Below are 14,238 nucleotides of genomic sequence, written 5' to 3' on the forward strand. Positions count from 1 at the left end.
AAGAAATCGCGTTTTTAAAACGAGAGAAAAAAAAGAAAAAAAAAAAACAGAAGAAATCGCGTCCGTACGGATCACACGTAGAAAAAGTATGTGTGAAAGAAGAAGAGAAAGAGATTTTAGTGATCAATGTGGACAATGGATTGGACTTTGTCATACACTCATACAATTCTAAGCTCTTTGTTTTTAAATCCATACAATTCTAACCTTCTTTTTGTAACAATATTATGGAATTTCCGAATGAATTTATGAGACTAACAGAAATTTCATACGCGTTTTATTATATATATATATATATTTTTTTATATATATTTTTATCAGTAAAAGATTAGCTCAAACGAGCCAATGAAAAGAGACATTATTTACATACAGAATATTATGTAAAGATGTATACGTATGTCGTGTCAAAAGATCCGTTTTTACATTTGCATTTCTAGGAATATAAGATAAGGAAAAAGAAGAAAATTCCTCCCTGTCCATCTTGATATTATCAAGGTATGTCGAGAACGCCGACCAATCATGTGGCGAACACACCATCTTCACCAAATCAGAGTAGTCTGAGTAGAACGCCACATTACGATAATCATGTCCGATCATGCAACGCATAACCCAAATGAAAGCTTTGATTTCAGCGTGTAAGGGGGAAAGACTCTGTCAGAAGTTACTAGCTCCCATACTTGGCATCGGATCCTGAAACTGGGTACAAAACAACCCGGCACCTGCGAATGGATCGCCGGCTTTCCAAGAGCCATCAAAGAAGCAACGATAGCCTGAAAAGAACATGGGAAGAAAAATAACTGGCCCTCGTAACCAAGATTCGGTTACCGTTGGCTGGACTGTGGAGTCCACATCTTCACCTTCCTCCTGAGCCTGCTGCCAGGACAATGCTTCACCTTCGGCTACCCGAATAACCTCCTCTGGTCGTTCAATGATGTTTTCAAAAACCTTTGCATTACGTGTTTTCCATAAATACCACAAAATCCACAGGAAGGCCGACACATGGGATCCCAGGCTCTTGGGGTCAAAGAAATGATCCACATTAGCATAGACAGACTCCATCGGAAAACAATGTGTTCCTACTGGTACCTGAGATAATGCCACACCTGCGCCGGTGGACAAAGAAACAGAGCGTGATTAACTGTTTCCTCCTCGGCACCACAAAATGAACAAACAAAATCACACGCGATGTCATGCCGCCGCAAGTTTTTTGAAACCGAAACACATCCAAACAGTACTTGCCACATAAAGTGTTGGAGTTTTGGGGGGGAGGGCAATGAACCTTCCAAACACTAGCTAGGAGATGGGTAATCTCTTGCCCGTCACCAAGCGCCTAAAAAGGTCCTGGGATCGTCATACGTGCCGCATGATAGCCAAACTTAACCGTATATCGCCCATTCTTCGTAAAATGCCAACCAAGTGATTTCTCTCTCAGACAACTACATAAAGGTGGAGCACTTTGATCCTCTTGGTTGGTATTTTACGAAGACAGTACCTGATGGGAACGCCGGACGCGGTCGTCTGCCGAGTCGCACGGACGGACGGACGGAGACGAACGATGGCTAGCGAACCGAGTAAGAAACTCGACCTCGGTTGACTAGGAAGAGATGGGGGCGAAAGGGAAACACAACTAACGATCGGTTTGACCGCGGTGCGATAGAGACGATATGGTTCGAACGGCGGTGTACACGAGCGGTGGAAAGCGTCGTACGCCGTCTAGAGAGATCGATCCCGGATCGGTCTTTCTAGGGTTTCTTTCAAGCCCAGTCCCGGACTAAGATGCGAGAAAGAGAGGGGAGACAAGAACACAAAGAATCTCTCTTTGGGAAAAGTTATATTTTATTCAAGTCTGAAAACCTAAGCTCGTGGCGTTGGACGCTTAAATAGCGTAAGGGTTTAAAGGGAACTAGGGCACGCGGACTCATAATGGACCGCACACGTAGCCCTTGACGCGTCTCCACAGACGGTGAACACGTCACACTATTCCAACGTTCACAAGGGAAGGATCTAGAAAAGGTTCAAAACGCAAAGCTTAAAGAAAAAGACAAAATAGGCCACGTCCTTAGGCTGAACGCGGGAACCGCGTCACTGGCTTCAAAACGCGGCGTTGTGCGTCAGGACTCGTCGCCTCGTTAAAACCTTCTCCGGTAAACCTCATGGGAAAAACCCGAAGTAAGGGAAAAGAGTACGAGTCATGATCCTGACGTCTTGGCGCCCTCATCCTTGGTTAAGGACGAAGGCTGTACGGACGGTCTCGCCGATGGTTGCCTTGTCCGAGTCGCTCTCTTGGTCTTCTTGGACGAAAGCTTGGACGAAGTGGTTAATCTTGTGCTTGGATGTTCTGGCCGAGCTCTTCGAGCGAGTGGTTGCACCGGGAGTTATCCTAGGCATGCTGGTCCGGAGTTGTCCTGCGGGTGATCCGAGTGTTCCAATGGTGTCCGGGTCTTGTGCGAGTGTTCCTGGTCGGATGTCCGATCCGGTGCTCACATCATTCCCTCCCCCTTGCGAAGGTTTTGTCCCCAAAACATCTTCGTCATCACCTGCATCAAACGGAACAAGATCAGCAACGTTAAACGATGTGGACGTATTGTACTTACCGGGCAGCTCGAGGCGGTAGGCATTGTCGTTGATCTTCTCGACGATCCGGAATGGTCCGTCGCCTCGGGGGCTTAGTTTGTCTTTCCGTTTTTGCGTGAAACGCTCCGGCCGTAGGTGCAGCCAGACCCAATCGCCAGGTTGAAAGAGCATTGGCTTTCGGCCCTTGTTGGCAAAGCGTGCGTATTGCTCGTTTTTCCTCTCGATGTTGGCTCGGACCTCTTCGTGCAAACGTTTAACCATTTCGGCCTTAGTGGCTCCATCTTGACAAACGGTCTCGTCCGGTGGCAATGGTAGCAAGTCCATCGGTGTTAAAGGTTTAAATCCGTAGGCGACTTCGAATGGTGATTTCTTGGTGGCCGAGTGAACCGCTTGGTTGTAGGCAAACTCGATGAGAGGAATGCATTCTAACCAGGTTCCTTTGTTGCTTGCGATAGCCGTTCGGAGTAATGCGCCAAGTGTCCGGTTGACGACTTCGGTCTGTCCGTCGGTCTGAGGATGCGCGGCAGTGGAATAGAGTAACTTCGTGCCCAGCTTTTTCCACAAGGTACGCCAGAAGTGACCAAGGAATCTCGGTTCCCGGTCCGAGATGATCGTCCGCGGAAGGCCATGAAGACGGACTACATGGCTAAAGAATAGGTTGGCTAAGTGCACTGTGTCGTTGCTCTTCTGGCATGGGATGAAGTGCGCCATCTTGGAAAAACGATCGACCACCACAAAAATAGTGTCATTCCGATGTATAGGCGGTAGTCCGAGGACAAAGTCCATGGACAAGTCGACCCAAGGACCTGTCGAGACTGGTAGCGGTGTGTAGAGTCCGTGGGGATGAGTGGTTGACTGTGAGGCTCGACACACCACACACTGGCCGCAATGCTTCTCGACCATGCTCCGCATCCTTGGCCAGAAGAAGTGTTCTTGAAGCATGGTTAAAGTTTTAGCCACGCCAAAATGTCCGGTCAGACCTCCACTATGCGCTTCTCGGATTAATAGGTCGCGGATAGAGCCGGCTGGGATGCAAAGGCGCCGATCTCTGAATAAGTAGCCCTCATACACATAGAACTCCGCATAGTTGNGTCAAGACGCGGAATCGGATGCCGGTACTTGATCGTGATGTTGTTTACGACCCGGCAATCGACGCACATGCGCCAAGATCCGTCTTTCTTCAGAACAAGTAGGACAGGGACGGCGCAGGGGCTAAGACTCTCTCGGACATATCCTTGCGACATGAGCTCANAAGGAGAGGAGCTTGAGTGAGACGCTTCTTGAGTTCCAGGAAGGATCGTTCTTGTTCGGCTCTCCACTTGAACTCCTGATTCTTCTTGATCACCGCGGTAAGGGGTGCGGCAACCGTGCTAAAGTCTCTCACGAACTNCGGGCAATTCATCTGGGAACACGTCCGAGTATCGCTTAAGCACGTCCTTGATATCGTTCGGGAGTGTATCCCCCAAGTCTCATGTTCCTTCAACCAACAAATCTCTAAAAACCATCAATAACACTTGGTTGGAGTCCTTAAGGGACTTTCTAACGTCACTTGACTGGATCAGGAAGTTCATTTTAGAGTCCGAATCCTTAGACAACTTGGATTGCATTTCGCGGACTTGCGTCGGTGTTAAAGGCTTTAAACTGATACGTTTGTTATCGTGTACAAACGTATACTGGTTGGTGCGTCCGCAATGTGACGTTCCCTTATCAAACTGCCATGGTCTCCCCAGTAAGAGGTGACTAGCTTGCATCGGTACTACATCACATAGGACTTGGTCCTTGTACGGTCCGACACTAAATGGGACGAGGACTTGGTCCTTTACGCGTATCACGGTCTTATCGTCTAACCACTTAAGCTTATAGGGCTTGGGATGGCATGTGGTGGGCAAGGAAAGTTTCTTGACCATGTAGGAGCTCGCTACATTCGTGCAGGAGCCTCCATCAATGATCAAGCCACACACCTTCCCGCTTACCGTGCATCGCGTGTGGAAGATGTTGTCTCGTTGGTTGGAGTCGTCCGGCTCTTGGCTGGCATTGAGGATTCTTCGGATCATCAACAGCTCTCCAACTTCGGGCTCAGCTATGGCTTCCTCCAAGTCCGCATTGTCTTGGTCATTCGCCTCGGACCTTTCTCCTTCGGACTCGAGTTCTCCGGACTCGGTAATGATCATGGTGCGGGCATTCGGACAGTCGCGGGCATAATGGCCTCGGCCTTGGCATTTGAAACAGACGATGTCCCGACTGCGCGCGTCGCTGGTTGTCTTGCGAGGATCTTGTCGGCTATCTTTGGTGGTTTCTCTTGACTTGAATCGCGAGTCGACGACGGCCGTTTGGGACTTCTCTTGTGGCCGGTTGGAAGGTGATGCGCTTGGCGACCAGTTGGGAACACCTTGGGCTCTGGTCCGGCTCGTGGTGGCGATCTTCTTCTTGACTTGGGCTTCGATTTGCACTGCTAAGTGTAGCAGCTCTTCGAACCCCTGGTATGGTTGGCGTTGACCTTACGCGCAATACGGTCCTGTAATCCATCAAGGAACTGAGCCATGAGAGACTCCTCGGAGTCTTCTACTTGGAGTCGGTTGCTTAGGTGCTCGAACTCCTCGTAATATTCCTCCACGGATCGCGAACCTTGCGTGAGTCTCCTAAATCTCTTTTGGAGCTCGCGATGGTAAAGTGGTGGAACATAACGACGTCTCATGACGGTTTTCATGACTTCCCAAGTGGTGATCGGTCGGTCATGATTGCGACGCTCATCAGCGACCAGACGATCCCACCATGTGAGTGCGTGGTCGGTGAGTTGGGCCACGGCGTAAGAAACTTTGCGTAACTCCGGATAGTTGTAGCACGAGTAGATGTGGTCCATCCGGCTTTCCCAATCGAGGTATGCTTCGGGGTCGGACTTGCCGGCAAAGGTCGGAGGTGACAACTTGTGCCCTGGTTCGTACCGATCATCGCGTCGGTATCGTTGTCTTGGACGCGGTTCATACTCGTCGTCGGACTGGTCACTCGGTTCTGGTTCTTGCCTACGTCGTCGCACGGGCGGCGGATCTTCTCTCGGAGGATTGGCAAGTTCAAGTCGGGCTAATCGTTCGGCCAGATGTTCTATGCCGTTACGAAGGGCCGTTAAGGTGGCACCGATCTCCGGCGGGGGTAATGGGATCTCCGGTTGTTGTTGTGCAGCCATAGCGTCCGTGGTACGGATGGTGGTCGTACGGATTGACGGAGATACGGTACTTGGAGCCGAGGGATTGACAGGAAACTCGGACGGTTGATATCTCGGACAGACTTCGGGTCAAGAACGGTAGATATCACGGTCGGGAGCTGATTCTCGAACGGTGACGTGGACTTCGTCCGTACGCGATGCGCTGGCCGAATGAGTCACGTACCTCGTCCAAACCAAAACGAATATTCGTGAGTATAATGCGTCTAAAACTGACGGATGAGATATTTATTTGGGACAGTCAATGATTGAAGACAGCAAAGCTAACGACAACCTATGACTAGACAAAAAGAAACCTACACGCGCCTAAAAGCAAACTCACGCACAAAAAGCAAAACTTTTGGGACCACAACACAAACCCAAAAGCAAACGCGCTACTTTATGGATCTAAGGAGTCCTAGACAAGAACAACGACGAACAAAAGAAGAACAGGAAGAACACGAAACAACCTAAGCACACGTCTAATAACACAACACAAACACCAAAAAAAAAAAAAAACTAAAGACTAACTCAGCAAGCGGAAACAAGAATAAGCGATCTAGACTAAGACAAAGGCTAAAGATCGAAACTTTAAACAAAAGGAAGGAGTTTCTGGGTTAGAAAGACACAACCTTTGAGTCAGGAGCTTTTAGAGCTCTGATACCAGCTGATGTGAACGCCGGACGCGGTCGTCTGCCGAGTCGCACGGACGGACGGACGGAGACGAACGATGGCTAGCGAACCGAGTAAGAAACTCGACCTCGGTTGACTAGGAAGAGATGGGGCGAAAGGGAAACACAACTAACGATCGGTTTGACCGCGGTGCGATAGAGACGATATGGTTCGAACGGCGGTGTACACGAGCGGTGGAAAGCGTCGTACGCCGTCTAGAGAGATCGATCCCGGATCGGTCTTTCTAGGGTTTCTTTCAAGCCCAGTCCCGGACTAAGATGCGAGAAAGAGAGGGGAGACAAGAACACAAAGAATCTCTCTTTGGGAAAAGTTATATTTTATTCAAGTCTGAAAACCTAAGCTCGTGGCGTTGGACGCTTAAATAGCGTAAGGGTTTAAAGGGAACTAGGGCACGCGGACTCATAATGGACCGCACACGTAGCCCTTGACGCGTCTCCACAGACTGTGAACACGTCACACTATTCCAACGTTCACAAGGGAAGGATCTAGAAAAGGTTCAAAACGCAAAGCCTAAAGAAAAAGACAAAATAGGCCACGTCCTTAGGCTGAACGCGGGAACCGCGTCACTGGCTTCAAAACGCGGCGTTGTGCGTCAGGACTCGTCGCCTCGTTAAAACCTTCTCCGGTAAACCTCATGGGAAAAACCCGAAGTAAGGGAAAAGAGTACGAGTCATGATCCTGACGTCTTGGCGCCCTCATCCTTGGTTAAGGACGAAGGCTGTACGGACGGTCTCGCCGATGGTTGCCTTGTCCGAGTCGCTCTCTTGGTCTTCTTGGACGAAAGCTTGGACGAAGTGGTTAATCTTGTGCTTGGATGTTCTGGCCGAGCTCTTCGAGCGAGTGGTTGCACCGGGAGTTATCCTAGGCATGCTGGTCCGGAGTTGTCCTGCGGGTGATCCGAGTGTTCCAATGGTGTCCGGGTCTTGTGCGAGTGTTCCTGGTCGGATGTCCGATCCGGTGCTCACATCATTCCCTCCCCCTTGCGAAGGTTTTGTCCCCAAAACATCTTCGTCATCACCTGCATCAAACGGAACAAGATCAGCAACGTTAAACGATGTGGACGTATTGTACTTACCGGGCAGCTCGAGGCGGTAGGCATTGTCGTTGATCTTCTCGACGATCCGGAATGGTCCGTCGCCTCGGGGGCTTAGTTTGTCTTTCCGTTTTTGCGTGAAACGCTCCGGCCGTAGGTGCAGCCAGACCCAATCGCCAGGTTGAAAGAGCATTGGCTTTCGGCCCTTGTTGGCAAGGCGTGCGTATTGCTCGTTTTTCCTCTCGATGTTGGCTCGGACCTCTTCGTGCAAACGTTTAACCATGTCGGCCTTAGTGGCTCCATCTTGACAATCGGTCTCGTCCGGTGGCAATGGTAGCAAGTCCATCGGTGTTAAAGGCTTAAATCCGTAGGCGACTTCGAATGGTGATTTCTTGGTGGCCGAGTGAACCGCTTGGTTGTAGGCAAACTCGATGAGAGGAATGCATTCTAACCAGGTTCCTTTGTTGCTTGCGATAGCCGTTCGGAGTAATGCGCCAAGTGTCCGGTTGACGACTTCGGTCTGTCCGTCGGTCTGAGGATGCGCGGCAGTGGAATAGAGTAACTTCGTGCCCAGCTTTTTCCACAAGGTACGCCAGAAGTGACCAAGGAATCTCGGTTCCCGGTCCGAGATGATCGTCCGCGGGAGGCCATGAAGACGGACTACATGGCTAAAGAATAGATTGGCTAAGCGCACTGCGTCGTTGCTCTTCTGGCATGGGATGAAGTGCGCCATCTTGGAAAAACGATCGACCACCACAAAAATAGTGTCATTCCGATGTATAGGCGGTAGTCCGAGGACAAAGTCCATGGACAAGTCGACCCAAGGACCTGTCGAGACTGGTAGCGGTGTGTAGAGTCCGTGGGGATGAGTGGTTGACTTTGAGGCTCGACACACCACACACTGGCCGCAATGCTTCTCGACCATGCTCCGCATCCTTGGCCAGAAGAAGTGTTCTTGAAGCATGGTTAAAGTTTTAGCCACGCCAAAATGTCCGGTCAGACCTCCACTATGCGCTTCTCGGATTAATAGGTCGCGGATAGAGCCGGCTGGGATGCAAAGGCGCCGACCTCTGAATAAGTAGCCCTCATATACATAGAACTCCGCATAGTTGCCTTTACCGAAATTTTTGAAACATTCCCCAAACTCAGCGTCTTCCGCGTACGCATCCTTGATGCTCTCGAACCCCAAAACTTTGGCGTCCATGGTGGTGATTAAGGCGTGTCTTCGGGATAGGGCATCGGCGACAACGTTCTCCTTTCCTTTCTTATACTTGATGACGTATGGAAAGGATTCGACGAACTCCAGCCATTTCGCATGCCTCTTCTTGAGATTCGTTTGGCCGCGCAAATGCTTCAAAGTCTCGTGGTCCGTGTGGATTACGCACTCCCGAGCTAACAAGTAGTGCTGCCAAGTCTCCATGGCTCGGACCAACGCGTACAGCTCTTTGTCATAAGTGGGATAATTAAGAGTGGCTCCGCTGAGCTTTTCGCTGAAATAGGCCACCGGTTTGCCGCCTTGCGTGAGAACGGCTCCAATGCCGACGCCCGATGCGTCGCATTCCACCTCGAAGGTCTTGTTGAAGTCGGGTAAGACAAGGAGAGGAGCTTGAGTGAGTCGCTTCTTGAGTTCCAGGAAGGATCGTTCTTGTTCGGCTCCCCACTTGAACTCCTGATTCTTCTTGATCACCGCGGTAAGGGGTGCGGCGACCGTGCTAAAGTCTCTCACGAACCGTCGGTAGAAACTGGCCAGCCCGTGGAACGATCGGACTTGGGAAACGCTGGTAGGTGTTGGCCATTCCTCTATGGCTCGGACCTTCTCGCCGTCCACCTTAAGCCCCTGTTCACTAACAACAAAACCTAAGAAGACAAGTTCATTAGCAGCAAAGACGCACTTTTTCAAGTTAGCGTACAATTGCTCTTCGCGGAGAGTGCTTAAAACAAGTTCCAAATGCTCGACATGGTCAGATAGGCAAGAGCTATAAACGAGGATATCATCGAAATAGACCACAACGAACTTGTTGATAAAAGCTCTAAGCACATGGTTCATTAGACGCATAAAGGTCGAAGGTGCATTAGATAGACCGAATGGCATAACCAACCATTCGTACAAACCTTGCTTGGTTTTGAATGCGGTCTTCCATTCATCTCCTTCTTTCATCCTCACTTGATGGTATCCACTTTTGAGGTCGATCTTAGAGAAGATGGTTGATCCGCTGAGCTCGTCTAACATGTCGTCAAGACGCGGAATCGGATGCCGGTACTTGATCGTGATGTTGTTTACGGCCCGGCAATCGACGCACATGCGCCAAGATCCGTCTTTCTTCGGAACAAGTAGGACAGGGACGGCACAGGGGCTAAGACTCTCTCGGACATATCCTTGCGACATGAGCTCGGATACTTGCCGCTCCAGTTCCTTAGCTTCCTCCGGGTTTACTCGGTATGCGGGACGGTTTGGTAGCTGGGCTCCAGGAATCAAGTCGATCTGATGCTCGATTCCTCGAAGAGGTGGTAGACCTTTGGGCAAGTCATCTGGGAACACGTCCGAGTATCGCTTAAGCACGTCCTTGATTTCGTCCGGGAGTGTATCCCCCAAGTCTCCTGTTCCTTCAACCAACAAATCTCTAAAAACCATCAATAACACTTGGTTGGAGTCCTTAAGGGACTTTCTAACGTCACTTGACTGGATCAGGAAGTTCATTTTAGAGTCCGAATCCTTAGACAACTTGGATTGCATTTCGCGGACTTGCGTCGGTGTTAAAGGCTTTAAACTGATACGTTTGTTATCGTGTACAAACGTATACTGGTTGGTGCGTCCGCAATGTGACGTTCCCTTATCAAACTGCCATGGTCTCCCCAGTAAGAGGTGACTAGCTTGCATCGGTACTACATCACATAGGACTTGGTCCTTGTACGGTCCGACACTAAATGGGACGAGGACTTGGTCCTTTACGCGTATCACGGTCTTATCGTCTAACCACTTAAGCTTATAGGGCTTGGGATGGCATGTGGTGGGCAAGGAAAGTTTCTTGACCATGTAGGAGCTCGCTACATTCGTGCAGGAGCCTCCATCAATGATCAAGCCACACACCTTCCTGCTTACCGTGCATCGCGTGTGGAAGATGTTGTCTCGTTGGTTGGAGTCGTCCGGCTCTTGGCTGGCATTGAGGATTCTTCGGATCATCAACAGCTCTCCAACTTCGGGCTCAGCTATGGCTTCCTCCAAGTCCGCATTGTCTTGGTCATTCGCCTCGGACCTTTCTCCTTCGGACTCGAGTTCTCCGGACTCGGTAATGATCATGGTGCGGGCATTCGGACAGTCGCGGGCATAATGGCCTCGGCCTTGGCATTTGAAACAGACGATGTCCCGACTGCGCGCGTCGCTGGTTGTCTTGCGAGGATCTTGTCGGCTATCCTTGGTGGTTTCTCTTGACTTGAATCGCGAGTCGACGACGGCCGTTTGGGACTTCTCTTGTGGCCGGTTGGAAGGTGATGCGCTTGGCGACCAGTTGGGAACACCTTGGGCTCTGGTCCGGCTTGTGGTGGCGATCTTCTTCTTGACTTGGGCTTCGATTTGCACTGCTAAGTGTAGCAGCTCTTCGAACCCCTGGTATGGTTGGCGTTGACCTTACGCGCAATACGGTCCTGTAATCCATCAAGGAACTGAGCCATGAGAGACTCCTCGGAGTTTTCTACTTAGAGTCGGTTGCTTAGGTGCTCAAACTCCTCGTAATATTCCTCCACGGATCGCGAACCTTGCGTGAGTCTCCTAAATCTCTTTTGGAGCTCGCGATGGTAAAGTGGTGGAACATAACGACGTCTCATGACGGTTTTCATGACTTCCCAAGTGGTAATCGGTCGGTCATGGTTGCGACGCTCATCAGCGACCAAACGATCCCACCATGTGAGTGCGTAGTCGGTGAATTGGGCCACGGCGTATGAAACTTTGCGTAAATCCGGATAGTTGTAGCACGAGTAGATGTGGTCCATCCGGCTTTCCCAGTCGAGGTACGCTTCGGGGTCAGACTTGCCGGCAAAGGTCGGAGGTGACAACTTGTGCCCTGGTTCGTACCGATCATCGCGTCGGTATCGTTGTCTTGGACGCGGTTCATACTCGTCGTCGGACTGGTCACTCGGTTCTGGTTCTTGCCTACGTCGTCGCACGGGCGGCGGATCTTCTCTCGGAGGATTGGCAAGTTCAAGTCGGGCTAAACGTTCGGCTAGATGTTCTATGCCGTTACGAAGGGCCGTTAAGGTGGCACCAATCTCCGGCGGGGGTAACGGAATCTCCGGTTGTTGTTGTGCAGCCATAGCGTCCGTGGTACGGATGGTGGTCGTACGGATTGACGGAGATACGGTACTTGGAGCCGAGGGATTGACAGGAAACTCGAACGGTTGATATCTCGGACAAACTTCGGGTCAAGAACGGTAGATATCACGGTCAAGAGATGATTCTCGAACGATGACGTGGACTTCGTCCGTACGCGATGCGCTGGCCGAATGAGTCACGTACCTCGTCCAAACCAAAACGAATATTCGTGAGTATAATGCGTCTAAAACTGGCGGATGAGATATTTCTTTGGGACAGTCAATGATTGAAGACAGCAAAGCTAAACGACAACCTATGACTAAACAAAAAGTAACTACACGCGCCTAAAAGCAAACTCACGCACAAAAAGCTAAACTTTAGGACCACAACACAAAGGGAAAAGCAAACAGGCTACTTTATCGATCTAGCGATTCCTAAGCAAGAACTGTGTCGAACAAAAACCCAGAAATAGATAAAACGACGACACAACTAACGATCTATCGACCGAACTAAGCACAAATCGAGAACTACCGGATCTATGCGACGCTAAAGACAATAACTAAAGAAATAGAAACGAGAAACTAAAAGAAAGGAAAGATACAACCTTTGGAGGAAACTTCGGCTCTGATACCAACTGATGGGAACGCCGGACGCGGTCGTCTGCCGAGTCGCACGGACGGTCGGACGCTACGGACGGACGGTCGGAGACGAACGATGGCTAGCGAACCGAGTAAGAAACTCGACCTCGGTTGACTAGGAAGAGATGGGGGCGAAAGGGAAACACAACCAACGATCGGTTTGACCGCGGTGCGATAGAGACGATATGGTTCGAACGGCGGTGTACACGAGCGGTGGAAAGCGTCGTACGCCGTCTAGAGAGATCGATCCCGGATCGGTCTTTCTAGGGTTTCTTTCAAGCCCAGTCCCGGACTAAGATGCGAGAAAGAGAGGGGAGACAAGAACACAAAGAATCTCTCTTTGGGAAAAGTTATATTTTATTCAAGTCTGAAAACCTAAGCTCGTGGCGTTGGACGCTTAAATAGCGTAAGGGTTTAAAGGGAACTAGGGCACGCGGACTCATAATGGACCGCACACGTAGCCCTTGACGCGTCTCCACAGACTGTGAACACGTCACACTATTCCAACGTTCACAAGGGAAGGATCTAGAAAAGGTTCAAAACGCAAAGCCTAAAGAAAAAGACAAAATAGGCCACGTCCTTAGGCTGAACGCGGGAACCGCGTCACTGGCTTCAAAACGCGGCGTTGTGCGTCAGGACTCGTCGCCTCGTTAAAACCTTCTCCGGTAAACCTCATGGGAAAAACCCGAAGTAAGGGAAAAGAGTACGAGTCATGATCCTGACGTCTTGGCGCCCTCATCCTTGGTTAAGGACGAAGGCTGTACGGACGGTCTCGCCGATGGTTGCCTTGTCCGAGTCGCTCTCTTGGTCTTCTTGGACGAAAGCTTGGACGAAGTGGTTAATCTTGTGCTTGGATGTTCTGGCCGAGCTCTTCGAGCGAGTGGTTGCACCGGGAGTTATCCTAGGCATGCTGGTCCGGAGTTGTCCTGCGGGTGATCCGAGTGTTCCAATGGTGTCCGGGTCTTGTGCGAGTGTTCCTGGTCGGATGTCCGATCCGGTGCTCACATCAGTACCTCTCAACGCAACATCAACATGATCAAAGTGCTTAGAAAGCACATCCATCCGCCACGAATTGGTATGACAATCAATCAAGTGAGAAATTTTAAGGGAAGGATCCTTAAACGAGCCCTTACTAAGAGCTGGTCTCGGGAATTGAGTTGGTATCCAGGGGTTGGTCCATATAGAAATGGACTCTCCAGATCCAAACCTTTTAATAAGTTCTTTATTTACTAGAGAGCAAGGTGAAACTATACACCTCCACCCGTAAGAGAGAGAGTATGAACGAATCGGTTCCATGGGATTCAAATTCTTATAATATTTACCTACCTTTAAAAACTCTAGCGAACAAAGAATCGGGATAGTCAATTAGCCTCCATAGTTGTTTCGCCAACAAAGCCAAATTAAAATCATCAACCTTCCGAAAGCCTAATCCGCCTAGCTGTTTGCTGCAACATAGTTTCTCCCAAGCTAACCAATGCATACCACCCGTCCTACCATCCGTACTCCACCAAAAATTTGCCACAGTACTCGTGAGTTTAGATGTAATTATTTTTGGTATCCGAAAACCAGACATTACAAACATCGAGACCGCAGTGGCGATAGACTTGATCATCACCTCCTTTCCCCCGTTGGAAAGCAGTTTCGCCTACCAACCAGTCGTATGACCCTACAGTCTTTCCCGGACAAACGAAAAGACCTTTGTTATAGACTGTGACAACCCGTCCCGTGGACCCCACTAGTCCCCCGCTAGCTGCCCTAATGGACCGTACGTGGACCCTGTTAGCCTCCCGCTAGCCGTCCC

This window comes from Camelina sativa, chromosome 20, assembly GCF_000633955.1.
Source record: "Camelina sativa cultivar DH55 chromosome 20, Cs, whole genome shotgun sequence".
Lineage (NCBI taxonomy): Eukaryota > Viridiplantae > Streptophyta > Magnoliopsida > Brassicales > Brassicaceae > Camelina > Camelina sativa.